Source organism: Lygodium microphyllum, chromosome 3 (assembly GCF_053477565.2).
Source record: "Lygodium microphyllum isolate KBCC chromosome 3, Lygodium_microphyllum_v1.1.10, whole genome shotgun sequence".
Lineage (NCBI taxonomy): Eukaryota > Viridiplantae > Streptophyta > Polypodiopsida > Schizaeales > Lygodiaceae > Lygodium > Lygodium microphyllum.
The window spans coordinates 173,550,851-173,557,509 of record NC_141137.1 but is presented as its reverse complement, the minus strand read 5'-3'; the positions used below and the strand labels follow the sequence as shown (position 1 = coordinate 173,557,509).

At 38.5% G+C, this 6,659-nt stretch overlaps 1 pseudogene; it reads left to right on the top strand.

The window, feature by feature from the left end:
- The first annotated feature begins 268 nt into the window (after window positions 1-268).
- LOC148039196 (elongation factor 1-alpha pseudogene) lies at window positions 269-661 on the top strand (annotated as a pseudogene).
- The last annotated feature ends 5,998 nt before the right edge of the window (window positions 662-6,659 follow it).

Here is a 6,659-nt window from a genome sequence, read left to right as displayed (position 1 = left end):
TAGTTCTCTGTGCTTCCCAACTATATCAAGGGTCATGCATTCTCATCTCCATAACTGTGAAAGCTGGATTAATTTTCTGGAAAGCAGGTCAGAGGAGTCTGTGAGCCAGCTTTAGAAATTTTTTTTTGTTGTCAAGTATCAATGAACAAGGGCCTTTAGCTGTCAAGCTCCATGACATGACGGAACAAGCATTTTCAGAAATTGCAAGTCAAGAAAGAAGTGACTCAAGTCTTTTGGGCTCTGTACTCAGAAGGAATTCACTGCTGAAATGAACAAGCGATCCTTCAAGTATGCTTGGGTGCTCGATAAGCTCAAGGCTGAGCGGGAGCGTGGTATTACGATTGATATTGCTCTCTGGAAATTTGAGACCACCAAGTACTACTGTACTGTCATTGATGCCCCTAGCCATCGTGATTTCATCCAGAACATGATTACTGGAACTTCGCAGGCTGATTGCGCTGTACTCATCATCGACTCCACCACTGGTGATTTTGAGGCTGGTATTTCAAAGGACGGACAAACACGTGAGCATGCTTTGTTCGCATTCACACTTGGGGTGAGGCAAATGATTTGCTGTTGCAATAAGATGGACGCGAACACCCCTACATTTGTTGTTCTGCACAGTGAGCTACAGACACAGATTGAGCAGCAGCTTGGCTAGATTCACTGTTCAGCACAGTGAGCTATAGGCAGAGAGTCACAGATTGAACAGCAAATTTTGCATCCTTTCTGGCACGGGGGCTCATACACGCCCATCGCTTGAGTGGATTCACACCAGCGTGTCTACAGATTGTGAACATACAGGTGGAGGTAGCAATTTGCAGTTTATACACCTAGTGTTGTGCAACTCAAACACATCGCGAGTATATCTATGCTTTAAGCAAGGTGGTGCCTCATTCAGCAGGGCTTAGATTTGGGCTTTAGAAGGTAAATTCAGTCAAGTGGGAGACAAATGGCTCAGTTGTCGAATGAGGACATAGCCAAATATGCACACAATCCTGTTCATTATGCTGTTGCTCGTAAGGATTATGCAGCGTTGCGCAGGATTATCTCTGCTGCAATTGCTGAAGGAGGCTGTCTTCGTGCTTTGACAATAGCTTTGTATGTTTCATCAACACTTAAACCAGTCCATGGCACAGCTCCAGTGCACATCGCAACCATGACACATCCAAAACTCCAGACATCAGCTTAAACCAGTCCACAGCACAGATCCAGTGCACATCTCAACCATGACACATCCAAAATTCCAGACATCAGATTCTGGTGAAATTCCCACACGGTCATCAGCAAAGAGATTAAGAGCGGACTTCCACATTGGTTCCCACGCCTCAGGTGCTGTATAGTGAGGGTTTAGCATGATACATTCTAAGCAGAATGCATCTAAGCAGAAGGTAGACGTGATGCTCCATCATCACTCCCTGAAGAACGAGCCTTTCGGCAGTAGGAGGTCCCGTATTGTCGAAAATCTTCCAAAGGTCCTGTGCTTGAAGAAGAGGAAGCAGGAGAAAGAGACATGGATTGGCAGCAAGGATTGCAAGGAAGGGGTTCTTTGCCTCACTTCTAGTTTTTTTGTATTTGTTTTTGTGCTTGCAGCAGATAGCCCTGGTCTGCTTCGCGTATCCCTTGACGATTGCCCCTTGTCCCAAAGAGTTCTTCTGCACCTCAAAGAGAAAGGCATGCCTTAAAATGCCAAATATGTGGACCTCGTCAATAAGCCCAATTGGTTTGTTGAAATCAACCCTGAAGCCATGTTTCGGACGCAGCACCAAGGGAAGAGGAAGAGCCAGGCCAACAATGGCTGCGTAGAAGAAATCTTTAGTGCTGCTTGTTTCCTAAAGCCTCTTCAAAGCCTTCAATAATGGTGCTCCACTTGTTAAGAATGAAGAGTAAAGAAAGTTTCCAGCACGAAATGCCTTCAAAAACCTCATGGCTGAAAGCTAGGAGAAGATCTGTGCTGCAACTCCATGAAAGCTTGGCAAAAGCTTGGAGAAAGAGGAAAGGAAGACCTCTTTTGAAAAGTAACCACAGTTGAACCCCAAACTAAGCCCGGTTAATCATCCTTTACCCTAGTTACCTCCATTTTTGCATGAATTTTGATGACGTCCAGCCATTTAAACCTTATCCGCCATATCTGACCTTGGATATCTCCAGATGTAGTCTTTTGCTAACTGTAGATGTCCTGCAGCACTCCACTAGTCACTGTCTTGTACCATTTTTGTCTGAAATTGATTTTGAAATAGGAAAATAGGAGTGAAAATGGAAGAAAATAATGGATCAAAGACTGAAGCTCTGATACCAATGTAATGAAAGATTCTTAACCTAAACTGATTTAGCCTAATTGTAGCCTATGAACATGAAATTGAAAAGAAATGGACAAGAAATTGGCAAGAAACCATGGCTAGAACTGTCATTATCTATGAAATGAAATGGTTACAAGGGAAGAAACAAATCAAACTTCTTGTTCCAAAATAGCATGATCCCAAATTTAGTGGATGCTCCCCTATTTATAGGTAACCCTAATCTAACCCTAGCAAGCCTTAAAATTCCTACATTACACCTTTGCTGTCACTTCTAACACCACCACCGTCATTCACCGCCGTCGCTACCGCTCACTCTACCACCACCACTACCACCACCACAATCACTATCTTCACCACCATCTTCACTCTCTCTATCTCTCTCTTTCCCTCACTCTTTCTCTCTCTACATGTAAGTAGCTCATTCTCATTTTCTCTCTCTCTCTCTCTCTCTCTCTCTCTCTCTCTCTCTCTCTCTCTCTCTCTCTCTCTCTCTCTCTCTCTCTCTCTCTCTCTCTCTCTCTCTCTCTCCGTGTTTGCAATATGAAAACTTTTGTGCAAGCATTTCAAATCGATAAAACTTGTATTGCGTTGGATTGTTACATATTTGTAGGGAATAGTTCTCTCTTTTTATATATATATATATATATATATATATATATATATATATATATATATATATATATATATATATATATATATATCATTTACAATATAAAATAATTTTTGTAAGCAATCTGAATCTAGATTTGTATTACATTGACTTGTAGCAAGAGTATTACTATTCCACAAACTAACAGACAATGATAGTAAAAGATAATCATAAATTTTGTCATAGCTAACCAATTGAGGTATATTCGTATTTTCTCAATACAAATATAATATAATTTCTCTTAGAATTAGCAAAATATTTGCTTTGCTAGTCACACTATGGACAACATTGAAAAATTTCTTCTCTTTTTAAATATGAGATGTAAGTTTCTCTTTCAAGCATGGGTTAGCGTATGAATATGTCTATATTTGCATCCATTCTAAACAATCACTAAACATTTTTCTTTATACATGGCTCTAGCAACATCATTAAACATTGGCTACTAGAAAGTAAAAACTCATTATTAAAGCTCACACATTTGTGGATTATTTATTATGGTGGCAAGAAGGGATATTGATTGGTGTAAGCACGTATAAATTTGATACTCAATTAATATGCTTCATGAGAGAGAGAGAGAGAGAGAGAGAGAGAGAGAGAGAGACCATCATCTTGATCTCTCATTGTGCATGTCTTTGCCGACTTGCCATCATGTTGTTGTAATATTAATATTCATGTGCTATAAAATATATTTACATTTATTTGAACTAATCATATGTGTATAGGTGTGTGTGTGTGTGCATGTGTTAGGACTTCCAATATACACACACAAGTACATGCACACATTAATATGTATATATATCAATGACAGAGAGAGAGAGATTTTTAGTGACAATAGTTTTTGAATAAGAGAGAGAGAGAGATAGAAATAAGTTCTTAATGAGACACACACATGTGTGTGTACACACACACACACACACACACACACACACACACACACACACACACACAACAATCAAGATAGGTTTGCCTAATGTATATTATAGAACTAAAGACATAGCTTTAAAGATTATTGCTCATGGAAACTCTAATCCACCTTGACTAAGTAATTTATCAATGGTTTGTCTAGTCTTTAAAATGAAAAAATTATTCTAGATACTTTGAATGCAATGAATTTCAATTGGAAGGATATTAGGACTCAAATGGAGAAAAGATGGATGAGAGAGAGATAAAAATAAAATTTGGATATGAGAGAGAGAGAGAGAGAGAGAGCATCATCTTGATCTCTCATTGTGCATGTCTTTGCCGACTTGCCATCATGTTGTTGTAATATTAATATTCAAGTGCTATAAAATATATTTACATTTCTTTGAACTAATCATATGTGTATACGTGTGTGTGTGCATGTGTTAGGACTTCCAATATACACACACAAGTACATGCACACATTAATATGTATATATATCAATGACAGAGAGAGAGATAAAGAGAGAGATTTTTAGTGACAATAGTTTTTGAATAAGAGAGAGAGAGATAGAAATAAGTTCTTAATGAGACACACACACATACATAGAGAACAATCAAGATAGGTTTGCCTAATGTATATTATAGAACTAAAGACATAGCTTTAAAGATTATTACTCATGCAAACTCTAATTTATCAATGGTCTGTCTAGTCTTTAAAATCAAAAAATTATTCTAGATACTTTGAATGCAATGAATTTCAATTGGAAGGATATTAGGACTCAATGGAGAAAAGATGGATGAGAGAGAGATAAAAATAACTTTTGGGTATGAGAGAGAGAGAGAGAGAGAGAGAGAGAGAGAGAGAGAGAGAAATGATACTTTGCCACATCCAAGAAAATAAAAGAAAACTAACAAGAAATGCTTCCAAGAAATGCTAGAAACAAACCATAGCTTGCCATTCATATTCAATGAGAAGGAGAAATACAAATGTTGAAGCCATGGCTGCTTGTTGAGAATACTATGATGATAGCTGCTGCAAGGTACACACCCTTTGCAATGGTGGGAAGGAAGAAACCTTCTAGCTCCAAGAAGTGGAGTTTCAAGAAATGAATTGAAAGTTGTGTTACATTGGCACTCTCTTGCCTTTTATACTCTAGCCTAAAATAGACTAATTGGCCTATTTAAAGTAGCATGAAAATTGCTTTATTACAATCCATCCTTGCCCAAAAGTTTCGTCCTCAAAACTTTGAAGACTAAAATGACAAGTGGATGGTAAATGTAAAAGAACGAGAGACCAATGCTGAATATCCTTGTTGAAGTTGTCCTTTGAAGAAGATACTCTTCCATGAACTGATTTGCCACCTGTTTGGTTGAATATTGGACTTTGGTAGGTAAGAAGTGGGCTGATTTGGTCAGACAATCAACCACAACAAAAATGCTATTCCAGCCCTGCTTAGTGGTAGGAAGTCCTGTAATGAAATCCATACTGATATCAGTCCATTTACCATGAGGAATAGGCAAAGGCTGAAGTAAACCACTAGGCAATGAATTGGAATCTTTATTCGGCTGGCATGGTAAGCACTGCATCACATACTCCTTGACATCTTTCCAAAGTCCCTTCTAATAGAAACATTTATGGATCTTATCAAAGGTTTTAAACAAGCCAATATGTCTTGCCAAAGGAGAAGAATGCATCTCCTGCAAAACACGTGGCCTAAATGATGACTGAGGGGTCAAATAGACTCTTCCTTTGAACCAAAGAAGTCCATTTTGCCACTTGAAATTGGGAAATTCAGATCCATTGTCTTGATGTAATTTCTTCATAATGTTGGCAGTGTGTTCATCCAAAAGATATTCTTCTTGAATGTATTGAATCCAATCTTTATGTATGGTAGAGATAGTAGAAACGGAACATGCCCACATCTTGGATAAGGCATTAGCCACTACATTATCCTTGCCTGCCATATAGGATATCTCAAAATCATATCCTTGAAGAGTAGCTAACCACCATCTTTGTTTGGGAGAGAGATTTGGCTGAGCAAGAAAATACTTCAGCACTTGATGGTCACTCTTCACCTTAAAATGGTTGCCATAGATGTAGTGATGCCACTTCTTAATAGCATGAAGAATGGCTAACATTTCCTGCTCATAGACATGGAGTTCCCTTTCTTTATCATCTAACTTCCTGCTTTCATAAGCAATAACACCATGGTCTTGGCATAAAATTGCCCCAATACCTCTGCCACTAGCATCTACATAGATGGTAAAGTCCTTGGAAAAGTCTGGGCACACTAAGATAGGTGCTGAAATAAGAAGACTTTTCAGCTCATTAAAGCTCATAGTGGCTGTAGCATCCCAGAAGAAAGCTTCTTTCTTCAATCTGTCAGTAAGAGGAGCTGCTACATGGGCATAATTCTTGATGAACCTCCTATAGAAGGAAGATAACCCAAGAAATCCTCACAATGAAGTAGAATTTTGTGGTATGGGCCAATCTTTGATGCACTGTACTTTCTTTGGATCAACCATGATTCCTTTCTCACCAACTATATGACCCAAATATTCTACTTCATCAGCCATAAAAGTACACTTGCTTTCTTTTGCAAAAAGCCTATGTCTTCTCAAAGTAAGGAGAACTTCTCTGACATGTTCCAAATGTTCCTCTCTATTCTTGCTATAGATGAGAATATCATCAAAGAATACCAAGACTGATTTATACAAGAATGGCTACAAAATCTTGTTCATAAGTGCTTGGAAGGTTGCAGGTGCATTGGAAAGTCCGAATGGCATGACTAGGAAGTGGTAGAGAC